Source organism: Oryzias latipes, chromosome 20, assembly GCF_002234675.1.
Source record: "Oryzias latipes chromosome 20, ASM223467v1".
In the NCBI taxonomy this organism is placed as follows: Eukaryota; Metazoa; Chordata; class Actinopteri; order Beloniformes; family Adrianichthyidae; genus Oryzias; species Oryzias latipes.
The window spans coordinates 13,823,611-13,841,948 of record NC_019878.2 but is presented as its reverse complement, the minus strand read 5'-3'; the positions used below and the strand labels follow the sequence as shown (position 1 = coordinate 13,841,948).

At 40.8% G+C, this 18,338-nt stretch overlaps 1 protein-coding gene across 2 annotated transcripts in view; it reads right to left on the bottom strand.

Moving 5' to 3' along the window:
• Positions 1–18,338, bottom strand: part of zfhx4 (zinc finger homeobox 4) — an 82,160-nt gene that overhangs the window by 58,706 nt on the left and 5,116 nt on the right. The window lies entirely within an intron of this gene.

Sequence of the window (18,338 nt, the reverse complement as noted above, 5' to 3'; positions counted from 1 at the left end):
ACAAGAGTCAGTGTATATCTCAACGTAGACAAAGTTTATGCAACCCAGGAGAAAAACAAGTCGAGAAAAAAAAACTTTATTTAAAATGATGTTTGCTATAACATATCATCCTTCTGAATAGCAGCCTGCATTTTAACCCATCACCACTTCAATCTTTTGACTTTTAAAAACAAACCCAAAAACATACAATTTAAGAAAATCTCCCAAGCCAATACACACAACACAATCATTTCGCACAGGGAACCAAAGATTATGTTTTAAAAACCTTAGGAATTAAATTTTTATTGTCCCCTTTTTGGATCCTAATGTATTATTCTTTTTTAATATATAAAATATAAAACATTTCTCTGTTCCAATATCTTTGGTCTTTATACAGTTTCAGTTCCTTTCAGATGTCTGTGTGTAAATGCATCAAAGATAGTTTTAAGGAGCCATGTTAACCTTTAACCCAATCCACCTGTTGCTTAATTCCCTATCTCTTTTTCTACACTGACTCTCCCTCACAACAAGCTACAAAGCAATTAGAGAATTAATCTGCAACAATCCCGGGTTAAACAGAGCCAGTGGGCGGAACCGTGAAAGCGTGAGGAATGAAATCAAACATGAGTACGTGTGTTTTGAGTGTGCATGTGTGTGCGTGTGCCTCAATCAGGTTTAATCTGACATATCCCAGAGATGATTCCATGAGACCAATGATAGATTAAAAAATAAAAATTAACTTCTGTTTGTATGTCTCCCTTTGTCTGATCGAGCAGGTTAAAGGAAAAAAAAATTACAAGTCAGAGAAAATTAATTTTGTTGGTTATCAGTTAAGCATGGATTTGTGCAAAGGGGTAGGAAATATACTAAAATATTAACAAACAGAAATAATATTTTGTTCATGCATAAGCAGTTATGATCAGCTTTATGGGATTAAAGGACAGATCTAGACTAAATAATTCCTAGAATTTCCTACAGCAGCAGCAAATGGTTGCATCGATCTTGTGGCTCAATGGAACCTACCTCTAGGTCTATTTTGGTGCAAACCAAGCTATAAAACACAAACACAAGTGTACCTTACCTATTCTAAAATAGGATATAACCAGTACATTACAAAAAGTTGCAGGCATTCACAAAAATATTTTAAAAATAAAAATCTTGTATGTCTCCCATTGAAAAAAATACATTCCCTAATACAGTCTTCTCTGAAAATCATTGGTTCCCAGTTTTGTTCCAATTTAATGTTATATATATAGCCCAATATTACAACAGTAGTAGTCTCTATGGGCTTCAAACTTGATCTGCACCATTACTCTTTAGCGCAGCAGTATTCCTTCAAATTTATTAAAATATTTATAGAATTTTGCAGAGAAGTGGGAAAAATTAGCAAATCTCTTCCAATGTATGTTTACAATTTTGGATTTGCAGCAGTAAGCTTTAAACGGTCTGTCAAATGACTACATAGCCTATGTTTATTATCACAATTCAATTTTAAAATGATTATAAATCTGGATTTTATTGGTTTAAACATAATTTTTTGATAATCTATGTACTGGAGAAAACATCATTCTCAATTATAGTTTATTCATTTTTTTTTTTTTTTGCCACCAACCAGCTGCTAAATGTTAACACAGGGCGAGGACAGTATGGTGTCTACTATAGCTGTTAAACATACACATCATTCCCATATTCCTTCTGCGTCCATCTTCCCAAAGCGCGTATTAAAAGGGATTGTGGGAAAAGTGGTTGGGAAGCAGAGGGTTTGAAGGCTAATGCGACACATGCGACAGGATTTACTACTTGTCAGTTGTGTCATTTCACTGCTTATTTTATTGGGGAGCAACCTCTTTGAATTGTAGCTTGGACATAAAACACTGACTTATGAATTATGCATCTCTTTAAGAATAGAATTATGTCTTTTGGTTAAGCCAGCGTGCTGTGCCTGGCACAGACATACCAATCCCTTAATGCAAACAGGTTAACGGTTGTTTACATGTGTTGCTTGTTACCATAAACTGTCCATTTTTTTTGTACTCTTAAGACAAATTGAAGCCATTATGGTTGCCACAACTCAGAGCACTGACAAAGTAACAAGTGACAAATGCTGGATGTTAAATAAATGTAGGATTTTTTTGCTAAATTGCATTAGTTTAGAGTGCCTTCCTCCACACCAAATGGTATAATTCAAAGTTTTAAGGGTAAAAGTACAATTATAAAGTCTCAGCATAGAAAAAAATGCCATTTATTAAAGGCTAAAATTTAATTTGTAAAGGAGTGTAAAGGTTTTAAACCTCTATGGTAAGACTTTTTTGCACGGTATGGGACCCACCCCAATCAAAATCAGGTATTGGTGTTTTATAAAATGTTCCTGTAGCATTTTTCTCATGATGGAGGACATAAATAGAACAAAAAGAATTACCATAAAATTGCATCTCTGAGTATTTCTTCATTTAAATTGTTGTGAATCCGGAGCAGACAAAAAATGTCATCTGAAAATCTTGTTGGTGTGACGCAGAAAGCTACTACAGTAAGCCACAAGCTCCCTGCTCCCCTCCATTTAGATGCATCCACATGCAGAGAAACAGATCCACATAGGTCTTTGATTTCCTCACCTGAGTTGGCATCTGGCTCAAAATTCTATGGGTGGATAGCTCTGATATTGCTCACCATTTTTGTTGACCTGTAAGCTATCGGGAGAACATGTAAACAGATGAATGTCGGGAAGTAGGGGGAGGCTTACTCCATGCCAACTCAGAGGCAAATTCCTTTTTTTTTTTTTTAAGCCAGCGAGAGAGAGAGATTGATGATGGGAAATTAGGTCAGGCTTACTCCACATTTGCAGTCCCGCCCACAACTCGAAGGCAAATTTCTGATGAACTACTGCCGATTTCTGCAGAAACTATTTCCAAGAAAACAACCATTTTTCTTTTATTTTGGCTAAAAACTGAATAATCAAAATTAAAAGACCACTGGGAACACTTTGACAATAGATCAATATATGACTGGAGTAGGATGGCGATGGCGGAAGTCTTCCTAACAAATTTGATTAAAATGTAAAACTGTTTGCAAACTTCCACAAATTTTTTTAAGAACACAAAACACAACATGTATATTTCATGGCTTTACACCTTTCTCAGTATCACCAACCTGTACTTCTTTTAAGACAGATCATATTACATGTGGCTAAACCAAATTCCTCCTTGTGTCCCCCACTGGCTTCCTCCGCTCTGCTAACCAACCAGACTACTTTCATTTGGGAGAGACCCACACACAGACAGACAGACACACAGAGAGAAACTTACAATGAAGCCCAGGTTTTTCCACTCTGGAAAAAAAAAAACTGTTCCTTCTTTTAACAGGAGAACAAAAGAGATGGCCTGAGCTGCTCCTACCTCTGTTTTTTAATTAAGCATGTCCCTTTGCTTTCACACATATGCACACGGACACAGGCTGACACACACACAGAGGGACACACATAACATTAAAGTAATTAAAGTGGCAGATCAGATCCAGTGAGAGGCAAATAATAGCCCAGGAATGCATGCTTTGGACAATTTTACTTCTGATGGGTGAAAGGGACTAAGAAAGCCCTTAGTCTTTTGTTTTTCTCACCCCCCACATTTTTTTTTTCCTCCTCCCTCTATCTGCTTTTAATCTACTCTTTAAGTAAAAAGATACTGTTTCTAGGTGATTTCTGCCTTACTTAAAATGTGTTTTTTTACATTAATTATGACTATCAGAGGATCATTAATAGGGGGGACAACAAATCCAGCTTCAAATCAACCAACAAAGCCATTTGCAGGAGTCTCCTAAAGTTACTTGTTTTATCTTGTTCTGCTGTATTGAAACTCTTATACAACAAAGTGTTACACAAATATGTTACAGACGTAATGAGCAGGTGGTCATTTCACAGTCTCCTCTTATTTTTGCTCCTTTTTTCAGTTACCATGCATTAGCTGGAGCTAACAGTTATATAACTAACCTATAATTACATCTTACAACATGGATGTCGTTGTTTACTAAGGATATATTAGGTTCAAATTCTTTTGACATTTTCATGCAGAGGTCCATTTGCTGTTCTCGCTGCTGTGAATATTTTATTGCAAACAAAGGAGAAGAGCGGATCTGCACTGTGATAGGGTCCTGTCGATTTTTTGGTTTGGAGGATCTAATAACTGGCAAGATGACATCTGGAGTGAAACTCTCAGCTGACCCAAAAGAGTTAAAGAAAGTCAAACAACAAAGTAAGGGGACAGCATGAAACCACGGCTGTGTTTCTACCTTTGGGTCTCCACGAAGGTTGACACTTTCCCAGCATGTGGGCCGTCAGTCTAACCCCAAATCTTATATCAAAATGTCACAAGGCATTAGACAAAGACAAAAGGAAAGGACGGTGTGAAAGCCTCTGCATCCATCTCCCACTGTCAGCACCATGAATAGGTCCACTCTAGTCTAATTAGAGCTGTTTATGTGTTGCTATGCAGGATGAAAAACCAAGTGGACGAAGGAAGAGAGGAATTATCTCTTTCCTCACAATGCCAGATGAGCTTCGGCAACCATCAAAGTGTACTGATGCTCAAACACACATGTTCAAATAATCACAGAGGAGGGCCTATCTATTTAAAGTCTTAAACGCAAGAAGAGTAAACAGCAATAAGGTTAAGATTGGGAGCTTCTGCATTGCTTTTAGTCTTTTTTACTCCTTCCCCTTACAAAGGGTTTTAATACTGCCCTTGTTTGTCGCCTGGAAGTGTAATATTAGACACAAGATTCAGGAGAGTCTCGCCACTGCCTCCAACACCAACCGTTTCTGTTCACTTGTCCTCTCCTTGCATCTCCCTTGTGAGCAAAGGCCTTCATTACCAAAAGACACCTTATCATTACTGCCCAGCTCAGCCGCGACAGCCTAAAGTGGCACTTCATTTAACACGGGAACCCTGTTCTACAAATTACCTACACTGTTAAAATGCCTTTTAGCAAATCAAAATCAAAATTATTCTTCACATGATAGATGATCTTGATCATAGAAGCGGGCAAATGAAGACGGAGGAGGATTAAAAAAGAACGAGTAACGAGGACAAATGCAGAGGACAGAAGAGACTTTTTTTTTCCCCTTTCCTCAAACAGGCATGCAGGTTTTATCCCTCAGGTTGATGACAACTAAATTGGTCTCATTCGTTACTCAGGTAACATAACACCCGAGCCTCCTCAGGCTCATACCTGATAGTTCATTGTTGGGGAATTAAGAAAGAAAAAAAAAAAAGGTATGACGCTGTGTGAGAGAGGCAACAAACAAAAGAGTGATAGCCTTATAAGCCGTATAAGTTACAACATTAAAAAAAGGATGCAAAATACAAACTACATGACCCATTTTTGATTTTGCAGTGCACTATAGGTCCTCAATTTGATTTGGGATCAAACAGAACCAGACTATTTTAGTTTTTGGGAAGAATAGCTCATTGAGATGTTTTGGATGTACATGCAGAGAAGCCACATTGAGATGGTTTCAACACATTGAGAGAAGGGAGAGTGATAAAAGGATGCTGAGGTTGGAACTACCAGGAATGAGGCCTATGAAGAGACCAAAGAGGAGGTTCATGGATGTAGTAAAGGAGGACATGAGGGTGGTTGGAGTAAGCAAGGAGGATGTAGAGGAGAGAGTTAAATTAAGGGGCGTAGTTTGTTGTTGCGACCCCTAAAGGGAGCATGCCTTAAGCCAAGTTCACACAGCCCTAGGCAACGTTCGTTTAAGTGACCACTTCCAATGAAAAGTCTAGGTAAACGCGCGTATATGCAGGTTTTGGGTTTCTGCGTTTAAAACACTGGCGCATCACTACAAAGGTTTTACGACCATTTTCGGGCTCTACATGCAAAACTTGTGGCCATTGAATGTGCATTGAAAGTTAAACCAAGCTGATCTTTAACCAATCATGGACTTGGATGTGTTGGCAACATATGGAGGATGTCCCTTTGAAATTCACACAAGTGCCAACTGGTTGAAAATTGATCATGGAGGAGAAATTAATAATTGCGGTTTGTGCCGGACCAGAATTACTTGACGCCAATTCTTTGTCAAAGAAAAAGCCTGGATCAAGATTCATGAGATTTGCACCGCTTTGACATGTCACACCAAATATCTTCCAACTGTAGATGGCACATATGCGTTATTAAACAGTAGAAAAAGAAGAAGACGCCTTTCGCTGTATGAACAGCATTATGCTGAAAATGCACTCAAAAATTTTCTTGAATGTGTCTCACATGCCCAGTGTGAACGTAGCTTTACAGTTATTGTTCAGTTCCAAATAATAGTCATTTGGCTTTTTCTTTACCAAATATATGACAGTGTCATAGTTTAATCTGCTTCACAGACAAATTTTACTGGATTAAAGACAACTTTGGCTGGATTTAACATTCCTACAAATGGACTTTGAGCTTCGACTGTCCAGTCTAAATTTATGCACAAGCCTCACGCCTTTGAAGCAGAAATATTTCCAACTAAACTTGAACTGAAACATGAAAATAAACAGTCAAACACTGCTGGGACACAGTCATCACTTACTGCCCTTGCTAAAGATTTATCCAGCATCAAAGGCTAAGCCAATCTACATAGCTAATGCCTCAACTCCCCTTTCCTCCCCCCATTCTCCTTAGTCAAACTCAAAACAGCCAAAGACCAAGGGGTGAGGGAAAAAAGTGGGGATTTTTCTTTTGCCGACAATCTGGAAACACTCTCTAGTTAATTAGGGTTGATTGGAAATGAACCGCACAAACAAAGGGCAGCCTATGTCCTGACAATTATGACCATGCACACACACACACAGACGGTTCCTAAAGCCACATCAGGAGTGCACGCCATGGATGTTCCCAATTTTTTCTCTCTTATCCCCCTAAACATGCAGCATACACACCTTCTCCAAAACGCCATCAATGACCCCCTCCCTCCAAACCACAGAAAAAAAACCTCCCTCAGATTAAGGGAATGCACTGCAGAAGAATGTGTGACGACCTCCACTGCCAAGGAGCAAAACTTCCAGCCCCTGACGCCACAAAAGGCAAAAAGGTAATTAAGTCTGAAAGAATAGAAGCGCTGCCGCAAACAATGCGCTAGTGTCCATGGGGAGGGATATGTGTGTGTGTGTGCGGGGGTTGGGAGGGGGCAAAAAAGCCATTAGCATTCAGTGGACGGGTGAAATGAGGAAGGAGGGCAAAGGGGAACTAAGGATGGTATTCTGTCTCTGTGTGCTTTGCCCTCTCTGTCTCTATCGCAGCACAAGTTGTCGGTTCATTCTCTGTATCTGTCTCTCCTTTTCATTTTCTCCCAATCACCCGAACATCTGGTTCGGACCCCCCCCCCCCCCCCAGCCCCTCCTACCACAATGCAGCAGCTCTGTACTGCTCATTTAGTTCCTGATCATTCCTTTTTACTCACCAGTCACCCCAGCACAGGTAGTCATCATCTTAAAGTCCCACTCCGATCATGTTTTGATATTTTGTAAAGTTTTCCCAACGGTCTTTTAAATATGATTATGCCGGTTTTAGCCAAAATGTAAAAGCCTGTGTCGTTTTAAAAAACATGGTTTCTACAGAGCGGCAGGAGTTCATCAGAAATTTGCCTCTGAGTTGGCGCGGACTGAGCCTACCTTCACTTCCCATCATCCCTTTGTGTACACTCTTTCCTGCTAGCTTACAGCCCCTCACAACTTCAACCAAACATTACCTGTGCATCAAAAATGGTGAGCAATATGGGAGTTACTGCTGGAGTTTTGAGCCAGATGTTAGTTTGGGCGAAGAAAATGAAGACATTCATGGATCTATTTGCCTGCAAGTGGATGAATCGGAATGGAGTGGAGCAGGCCTGCCGATTGTAGATTTTACCACAACCACTTCAAGCTTTTTCAAATGGCATTGCTCCTGATTCACCACAATTTGAATAAAGAAATACTCAGTTTTGACCTTAATTTTCTTTAAATATGTCTTCCATCATGAGAAAAATGCTGCAGGAAGATGTTCAAAACTGCAAATTTCATTGACGTGGGTCTTTAAGTCCAGTTCATTACTATTTTCTTGTGAAGCCAAACAGCAGATTGAGTCTTCTGGAGAAAACTACAAAAAGCTAAAGACACGACAGTCAGATGCCACCTGAAAGTGCTGGGAACAAACTTGATTAGCACGTTCATACATATAAAGTTTTGCAACACTACAACCCCTCCTTCCAATAAAATCAAACACACACAGGGGGCTTTCATCTTTTTTGCCACATCTCCGGGACATCACTTTAACGCAATTAGTAAAGAATGTAAACTTATTTACAGACTCCCAAGTAATTTGTAACACACACATACACACCCACACAAACTCAGGCAGTTTACACAAACTGTCCTGCTCCCACGTGGTTGGAACTAAGAAAGAAGTATTCATTGCTCACGCATCAGTGTGTGCGTGTTAGAGTGTGTGCATGTGTTCGGACAGTGGAAAGATCATGAGACACATTTACGTCAGATGAGTGAATCAGACAAACCACGGCTAATTTCAATGAGGGATTCTTCCGAGGACGATGGGAGGGTGAAAATGAGAAGTCAAGACTCAGCAAGAGGTGGACAAACAACAAAAATGAAGATGGGAATTTTCTGTCCACCTCTCTCTGTGCACGGCTGACGCTGAGATCAGGCTGCCAACTAATTGTCATGTTGCGGCGTTATGTGTTTAGTAATCTGCCTCTCTTTGTCTCTGCATCTCACCAGAGACATGGATTAGCGCTAAAATGATGACTGCTTAATCCTTGATTTGCCTGTGCTAAATAAATATTAATCTAGCCTGCTCATCATGCTCTTGTAAGGTACAACATACACAATATGAAGGGGTTTAGCTGTTACATAAATCACAGCCTTATCTGCTGGATTGGGCCATACTACATGCACACCATACTCACCTCTTCTCTACATTACCACAGCAAAGGGGGTGGCAGGGTGGGATTATTTGCCAAGCAAAATTAATAATCCTGCTAAAAACAAAGCCTGAAATAATAATAAAAAATGTGTTTTCTTCTGGGATGTGTACGCACACAATTATATGGCAAAAAATACTCGTTTGTGTTTACTTGGGTCATTCTTTATGGCTCAGTCTGCCTCTCAAACACTATTGGTGAGACTGTGGTTGGTGCAGCGCAGAAGAGGTTAAGCAAATACAGTCCACGTCAGTCAAGGGTAATGTGTACACAGTAACAGACAGACACAGAGTGCAGTCTCTGACGCAGGCATTTCATATCCACCTGGCAAATATAAATGCCTGGTTCTTCTGCTCCAACGAAGTCACAGATTCTCCGCATCTATCATAAATGCAGCATTGTTAAACGATTTGTCTGTCTGACTTCTTTAAAGCCTCAAAATAGCACATATGTGTATTTGTTTATTAACGACCTTTTCCTTAAAAACCTGACACATCGTGGCTGAAATTAAAAGTAATTTTCCATCTCTGAGATCTTTTTTGCAAGGCTCCACTGATACTCTGAAGGCTATTATTAAGCATTACAAACTAATGCAGCAACTCCTGCTATATGCTGCCAAATTCCTTTTAAGGAAGCAAAAAAAAAAGTCACAAATGTTTCCCTATTTGGTGAAAGAAATGTATGAGTAGTGACCAAAAAGAAAAACAAAATGTTGGTAGTACAGTTAGTTATAGGACAGTGAGTCTGCTGATTAGACAGCAGCTGTCTTTGCCAGCTGTGTCTTGTTATTATTACTCAATTATGGCTTGAACAGGTAGGAACAGCTTGTCCGTCCGGTGCGTCAAAGTCAGCTGATTTATGTCACCTAAACCTGTGCTTATTAATACCAACTGTAATTACACACCGAAAGAAGAATTAAGAAACACCCTGATAACTGTGGACTTTTTCAAAAAAACAAACAAAAAAACACTTTTTTTAGATCGACGGACTTATTCCTACAATTCTTTACCGGGGAAACAATAAAGTTTAAAGTTCAAACTCCTGCTGTTTTCTAAAGACGGTTCTCAGTGGGACCCTGGCCCTGTCATTATCTTCATAAACATAATCATAGGGCAGGTATCCTGACTGACGCCAAGAGCTATGTGCCCCTCACTTAAACATCTCCTAAGCACTTCTCCGACACGCCATGAAAAAGACCAATAATGTCTCCGACAGGAAAATTGTGCTTACCTTACATTAGAATTAAATAAATGAAAAAACAGAAACAATTGAAACATTTAGTTGAAAAACACATAATGCCTTTTTCAAGTTTGAAAACTCGTGACAGGTCTAATTTCTGGACCTAGGGAATTACTAATTAACTTAAACTTCCAGCTCTCTATTTAATTAGAGAGGTCTCCAAATGAACTTTAGACCAAAGCCATTCGCTTTTTAAACAAACCCCCTTTTTTCCCCCCCTGACAGCTGTTGTGAGTTTGCCCTCTTCTCACAAAAACCACAAGGAAAGCATAGTTGTTATTTGTGCCATCATGGGCTCTTTTTCTGGTTACAGTAGGAGGGAAGAGGGAGAATGAGGAGGACGGGAGGGAGCAAAATGAGAAGAAAAGAGAAAAGGAGTTGAAAAGTGTACGTTTTAATTGGATTTCACCACAAACAAACATCTGTCAGATGTAATTAGCGTGCTTTAAGATTAAGGCTACAATATTTCTTTATCAAATAAACACCATGTCATCTAGATCTAGTACCAGCGTGCTGAGAAGGAACTGAGATAAAGTGGATCCATTACCCAGAGCTCCCTGAAGAAAATCACCACTATTAGATATAAGCAGGATAGTGACATATTTAAATCAAATGTGCAACAACAATAACACCAAAAGTCTATTTATCTTGGTATGTGTGCTCACAATTACGTAAAGCGCTGCTCTTTATGTGACAACTGTGGGGCCATAGAGGCCAAAGTCAGCAATATCTTTTTTCTTTTCAAAGGTTTAAATTCATACAGATTGCGTATGAACAAAGCCACAAAAATGTCCATGACGAGATATTCCATGCCTTTTCATATACCAGTATTCCAAAAGTATGATCTTCTTCAACAAGTGAAGCGAGAGCTGGACGCCGTCTATCACCACACACTTGTTTAAGTATTCTGTTAAGGAGGAGGTCCATTCTTTAACATGCTTTGCTGTTTTTTTTTCTTCTCCGAAACCATTCTATATCTGCTCTTCTCTTCTTTTTTTTTTCTTGATGGGATAAAGCAAAGCAAAGACTCGGCTCTTTATTTAGTCTAGGTGCAGAGAACTGATACATCAGTGAAACCGCTGACAACAACTAGCCCTGTTAATACCTACCATTTCATATACAAGAACATTCCAGCGCCTGCTCTGCTCTTCTTCTTTACTGTCACAAAAAAAGAGTCTTTTTTTTCTTTCTTCCTTCGTTTCTGTTTCTAAAAACAAATAATTAGAGATGATTCCACAGCTGGTGTCAGGCCAGAAGCAGAGGTAGATTTGTGAAGGGGGGGTAGAGTTTTGGCTGAAATCTCTTTGGGGAGTCGTGGGGATGCATGCTTGCTTGTCTGTCTTAGATCAGACGAGGGATCCACAATGATATCTTCACGCTCTTTCAAGCTTTTCCACAACTTCACACACAGACTTTTAAATGCAATTTAAATTAAATGTTGCCTTCAGGATTTATTCACGTTGAAGAATTTTATAGGTTTTTAACAATAATAATAATAATAGCGGCAGTTTTTCATGCAACCCGAATCAAATTCCTTGCCATATTCATTTCATCTCTCATTACATTGTTTGTTTAAGACCACAAGTCATGCATAATTAATTAGCCACTTATTCCCTGACGAACCTTGCCAATGGCCTTGATATCCACATGCTATTGCCTTCAGGAATACTACATGCCAGTCATGTTGTATACCTGGGATGTCCATGCAATCGCAGACACACAAAAGCTCACATGCATACAAATCATTGCCCGAGTTTAAAAAAAAAATTGCAGTTTGATTTATTTTTACAGATTTTTTTCCCCTTCATCTTCGCGTAGGAAAAACTTCCTCCTTATCCCTAGATTTTTCCTCTAGGTCTATTAATGTGCATGTCTTGTGACTGGGCTCTCTGCCTTTTCAATCCTTCCCTTTGTCTTTGGCCAAAAGGGAAGAAAATGCATCATTTGTCATGAGATGTCTTGTGCTATTGTGGTGTGTCTTTTCTCAAACCTGGCGAGACTTAGTCATGCATCTTTTTTCTTTTCTTCCTCTAATCTTGTTCTTTAACTTCTGTTTAAGTTAGACTGTTGTGCATTATTTGTGTTTCTATCTTGCCAACTTTTTTACATTTAAAAATATGTGTGAAGTCAAACAACTTAAGCCCCACATTGTTAGGAAGGGACAAAACTGTCTCAACTAAAGGGTGGCTGAACACTGAATACGTAAGATCAAGACTGAGGAATTTGCATGAACATCAAAAGTTTGCAAGTTTTGGTGTTGTATGTCCAAAAGACACACAATGACAGAGTGAAAGCATCTCTGGCACAACTAAAATGAGTATTAACAAAAGTGTACCTCACAAAAACAGAAATGGACAAAAATATATAGGACAGAGGTCTCATTTTTCCACCTGAATGTCTCATTTGACCTGGACAAGGCCTGTAGTTCCTCTGATCCAACCTGAACATGGCCCCGATTGTTCTTCCCTAACCCTGTAAAATTCCCCCACTTCCAGTTTGCAAAGAATAAACACATTATTTCAAATGAAATATCCTGACCCATGCTTTCCTCGTCTGATATCCTGTATGGCAGAGCTGATGCAAAATAGGCAGGAGAGCCTGAGAACGGGACGGAACATAGAGGGCAGAGAAAAATCCCCTCTTTCTTTTTTCCCCTTCAGAGACAGATGAAGGCTGGCCGAGATGAGAGAGTCAGAGGGGGGGGGGGGGGGGGGCAGACAGAGACATGAGAGAAAAAGAGAGGGAGAGAGAGGGTAACGCAATCCTGACTGGCGCTGAACCAACAGCAACAAAAACATTTAGATAACCGAGCTCAATAATGAACGATTTCAATGAGGACAAAAATTACATTTCCTACAGATAACATGCCCCCTTCCCATAACAGAGCCTTGAATGCACGTCATGCTTAACAGTGGTGCACTCCAGAATTATGCTAGGGGAGGGGTATAGTAACTATATTAGTGTCCTTTTACCCCACCAGAGACAGTTACTAGTTGTAAGAACATAGAGTTGGTTAAATCTGAGAAGGAACAGGGAGGAATAGACCATATGACAACTTGACCTGCTTCACTGAAAAAGCTACAAATCTCTTCTCAACTGACTTGGTCCCCTCTATAGCACTACCAGCTGTGTGGCTCAAACGATTACCGATCCTCAATACCGGCTACAAGAGCCACTCAAAATAAACCAACACATACACATAACCAAGCATCAGTACAGCACACTTGATCCTCACAGGTGGTGTCACAGTGAAAATGCCGTCCCCACCTTTCCCATCCACTAAGCACTCACTTCCTTTCATGCCAAAGTCTGTCAAATTGCTTGAGAGGGGAAGAGGCAAGAAAAGAGGATATATAGCGTGGAAAGGAGGCAGAGAATAAGAGGGGGAGTCTTTGTCCTCCTCCACTCAGCTTCAGCACGTTTCCTCCTCGGGTCTATCCGCAATTAGCATATGAAAGGGGAGCGAAGGCGTGCAAAAGGTCAAAAAAAGAGGATCCTGTCCAATGAGAGACAACAAAAACAGGCCGCATTGGCCTTTGTGCCGTTCATGTTCTCCAGCACCTCACCTCGTGCCCCTCCCTCAACCTGAATCATTTCCATATGCCAGATGATGACGGTTGATCATAAATTACTTTCAAGTCAGGCTGGGTCATATGGAAGTCAGCGCTGCGCCACGTAATCACGCCCTGTTCTAGCTGGCACCGGCGAAAAAAGCCGAGCTAGGCACACAAGCAGGCGTTGACATAAAACACACCTGCATGGCAATTTCACAGTTGCCCCTGACTGGATGATATCCGATCAAATCCTGAGCAAACACATAAATAAGGCAGAATGTAAGAGCAGCGTAGCTTGAAGTGATCCATGAAAAGCGCTCCCTTCCTTCCCAGTAAATGCTACCTGAGCCACGACCATCCACGACATAATTGTACACTATAGTGTTTTCGGGATATAGTTTAGTATATACATGGAAGGTTAGGAAGTTTACCCGGCCCCACACTTACTCTATTATCAAACATATTGCTGCACAGGACAGCTCCCAGCTGCTCGTGCCCCTAAAAACACCGGCCCTGGAGTTTCCGGGGTCCTGCCACCTACTAGCACCAGCAGCGGCCTGAGACACGAGGGGTAGATGAGCGAGAGGGCGGGAGCCAGTGAAGAGAGGTAGAGCATTTCATCTCTCTTTCATCTCTGTCACCCAGTCAAGCGTTCAATGCCCCATTCAGTGCCTGCCCAGCATTATGCAAAATAATGCTAATCCCCTTTCCCGTGCTTTCACACTTGTATAAACCGCCGTTCCTGCTTCTGAAAAGCAATTATATCAGTTTACGTTCCTGTCAAAAAATGGGATTAGCATGAAAGTACTAGTAGCACCAACTAGGCCCAATCTCTATCCACCTTTGGCTATTGTGCAGCACAAAACAAAAAAATGTTTGTGCACCTCCTGCCCCCCAAAAAAGGAAGTAGAGCTTCTTGGTTGGCGGTAGCAGTCGGTGTGTTGTAATTAGATATTTAAGATAGAATAAAAAAAAGAAAAAACAAAGCAGGTCTGAAAGTTTTGCAGGCAGTGCTCCTCGTCCTTGCTTTTCTCTGCTAGGCCTTCCCTGCCAGAATCTCAGCCTTGTACGATAATCAAAAACAAATTCAGCTACGTTGCTACACTGTGCTATACTGGTTTTGCAGTTCCAGTCTGGCTTCATAGACAGTTTGTGTGTTATACATGTGGCACACAGAGAATAACACACACAGATGAGCTGATGTTTTTTCCCCCCACCGACACATTGCTTCCACATGCGCTCAACCTTGTCTGTGTACTTGCAAACCGAGCAGACGAGGAGAGACGGCGGAGTATTTTTGAATATGCAAATGGTCATGCAAGCAGAACGGGTGTAAATAGGAGTCATTGTGAGCTGGTTTAATGTGGACAGTCGGGTCTATTTCTCTCTAACCATCTTGGGATTTTTCGGGGCAGAGAAAAGACACTAAGCAAACCCACTGCATCTGACAAAAGGGCAAAGGACAAAGGACATTAGTCAGCACAATTAGTTAGGTCGTCATGGTGACTAATAAAATTTGGAAAAGTGGCCAACCATAGACTTAAATGAGCTAGCTGGTTAGGTGATAGCATAAAAGGGGCTTGCTGACTGCTGGCTGGTTGCCTTACTCGCACCCATTATTCTCTTTTCTGCCATGCTGGTACAATAGAGTCACTTGTATCTCAGCCCGATGCCCACCGGCGGTACAAGCTCGCCGCCTGACAATTTGCATATGTTAATATAATTAAGTGCTAATTACACTAAAAATCCCATATTCACAAGCACTCTCACCAGGAGCTAAGTGCAGGCTTGATATCGTTCCAAGTCTTTAACCATCCTCCTCGTCTTCCTCCGTGTGTGTGATAGAGAGATTGTGTTAACGGTGCTGCCCCAAGGCTGACGCAGGACACCCCCTCCCTCCTCCCTTACTCTTTAAAGCATGATGCTAAGCTGAGGAGAACTTCCTGGCTTTTTCTTTAGTCTCCAGAGTCAGGAGACCCTGACGCCACAACTGCAGGTCATCCCACACATAGGGAACATGAAGAGTGCAGGTTATACACAACAGAACAGTGGGTTCCTCATAACAGACCATTCAAGAAAAGCAGGATGTCTCCAGGATGGAGTCAAGACAAATTGTTCCTCTTATAATGTAGACGAGAAAGCAGAGATTGAAATCTTTAGTAAAAATCACCCCTATCAATCAGGTGACAAATAAAAAATTGAGTGTGTTCCATACTGAAAGGAACGCAGAATCAAAAGAAAGAAAAAAAAAGAATCTACATGATTCCCTCCAGGGAGCATGTGTGTATGGATGTGAGAGTGTGTAGCCCTGCCGTTATGATAATGGAGGACAGGCGGTTGTGCTTTTCACATCGTAATGGCCGTGAATCAGGGAGGAAGCCAAGCGGCCGTGCTACAATTAGAATTCTTTTGTGCCTCTTCCTCCGTCTCTTTTTCCCTCTCTTTTCCTGCTTTCAATCTCTGACACTCTACCTATCAAGGGTATGTTAAAACAGTCCACTCCGCTATGCTCCAAAAGGGTGAATGAGGGGTGACGGGGGGGCTGAATGGGAGGGGAGATTCACACTGTGCGGCTGCTGGACACGCACAGACACACGCATGCATTACATGCACCAGATGGCACAGGAAGCAGGGTTTAATAAACATGCATCCGCAGACGTTCACGTATTGGCGGAGAGACGCCTCGACGTGCACTATCCTTTAATGAATGTCTACTGGGAGTCAGAGGGTCCACGCTCATTTAGTTGACTCTCAATGAGATGCAGCATTATGACTATGGTAATACGCTCCTCCCATCCCTAATAATCATACTGCAGGTCATTGTGTCAGAGTGATTCATTTCTATCGCACACATACGCCAGATGTTATTACGCACAAGAGTAAATCTCTCCAATGGGTATCGATGGGCTTCTATGCAAAACGGGTGAAAATCGGAGGAGAAAAGAAAAACGCGTGGTCTTGCAGCCGTCCAGCGTGTTCTGAGCTATACTGTTCACTCAAGCATGACGGCTGGTAATGCAGGTTTGGATGTAGCTCTGCGTGTGTCTCTTTGAGGGGGGAAAGCTTCCCCGCGCTAATACCTGCTTCTCGGATTACCGCAGCGTCTTAAGTATTCAACCAGACTCATATTTTCCCTTTCTGCCTTTTTAGCCAAATTGGCTGTCTTTACACTGTAAAGCAGCGATATAGCCCTCCTTACTAAGGGCCTATGGGGGGGATCCACGCAGACGAACATTAAAATGCAGCGATAGCCTTGTTGCAAAGCTCCTCTCCGTTTCTTTCTCTCCCTTTTTTTGCAGCAAAGGCTTCTAAATCATCCAGCCTCCTCTATTAGACGGGAGACTTATTGAGGTAGAAACCATAAAAAATGAAGAAGGGAAATTTAATCCCTGAAATATTGATTTGCACATTAATATCAGATAGGCAGAGGGCAATCTAGCCGGGTGGAAATGACACATTGTCGACCCCTAGGAGAGGCCTGAGCCAATCTTCTAGTAGCATGTGTCTTAGACCCAGGAGTTATAGGACAGACTCAGCCCCTGTCTCCCTCTTTCTCTCTCCCATCCTCTCCTCCTCCTAGTACCCTCTCATCCCTCTTGCCCCCACCTCCATCCGCACCCTTAATGAAGGCTGCAATGCTGAAAATGCATTAGCTTTTAATAATCAAGAAGAATTTTCAAGCCAACTGCTTTTGTCCTTATAGGGCTGTCGACTTATCCTTCACACTGTGCCTTTTTTTCTCCCCCCCCAATGCCGCTTTGGGTAAAAAATGCCTGTATAGCTTAACTAACAGGAAAAGATATACACACACCAAGACTTTGATAGTGCCAAGACGCAGAAAACAAAAACAAAAACAAAGGGGCCTGGAATACTACAAGCACAAAAAGCCTCTCATTTGTAAAAAATTAAAAAATAAAATAATTTTAAAAAATTACAAAAACAGAAAAATTAATAACGACTTTTTGTTTTTGTTGAATGAGACAATGCCATCATTAACTGATGAAATGCCCTGCAATTAGAGGGCATCATCTTCATACATAGATTTTTTTTTTCCATGTTATCATCACAAGGCCTTGCCTTTGAGTTTTTGAGTTTAAATCCAAGCGTTCAAGAGGATGAAAGCAAAGTGTCCAACAAAACCCATCCACCCAGGCTGAAAATCACAAGTCAAATCTGTTTATATTTTAAAAATCATACTAAATAAAAAAAAAAAGCTAATTAGTTTTAGTACATTCATATAAATATCAATGAAATTATTCGACCATTCTGAATTTAAAACAAAAGGAATTTTTTTCCTATTTGACTTTTGCTGAAAATATATGATGAAAGCATTTAATTTATGTCTTTTGTTTATTTTTCATTTTAAAAACTATAACTCGTTTGGAAACAAATACTAAAAGCTGGTGATTTCGGCAGTTAAATCTGCTCTGAGACATACACAAGGAAAGAAAAGCAATAAAGGGTTATGAGTGGAGACAATCCTGTAAAAAGGTCGCTTATCCCACATTGGCGCACCGTTCATTTGGAGCGAATACACACACATTCACAACACCCTTACAGATTTGGGCTGAACTGGCCCCTTGGCCCCCAATGTTTTGTTTTCTTTTTGTTTTTGGGTGTTT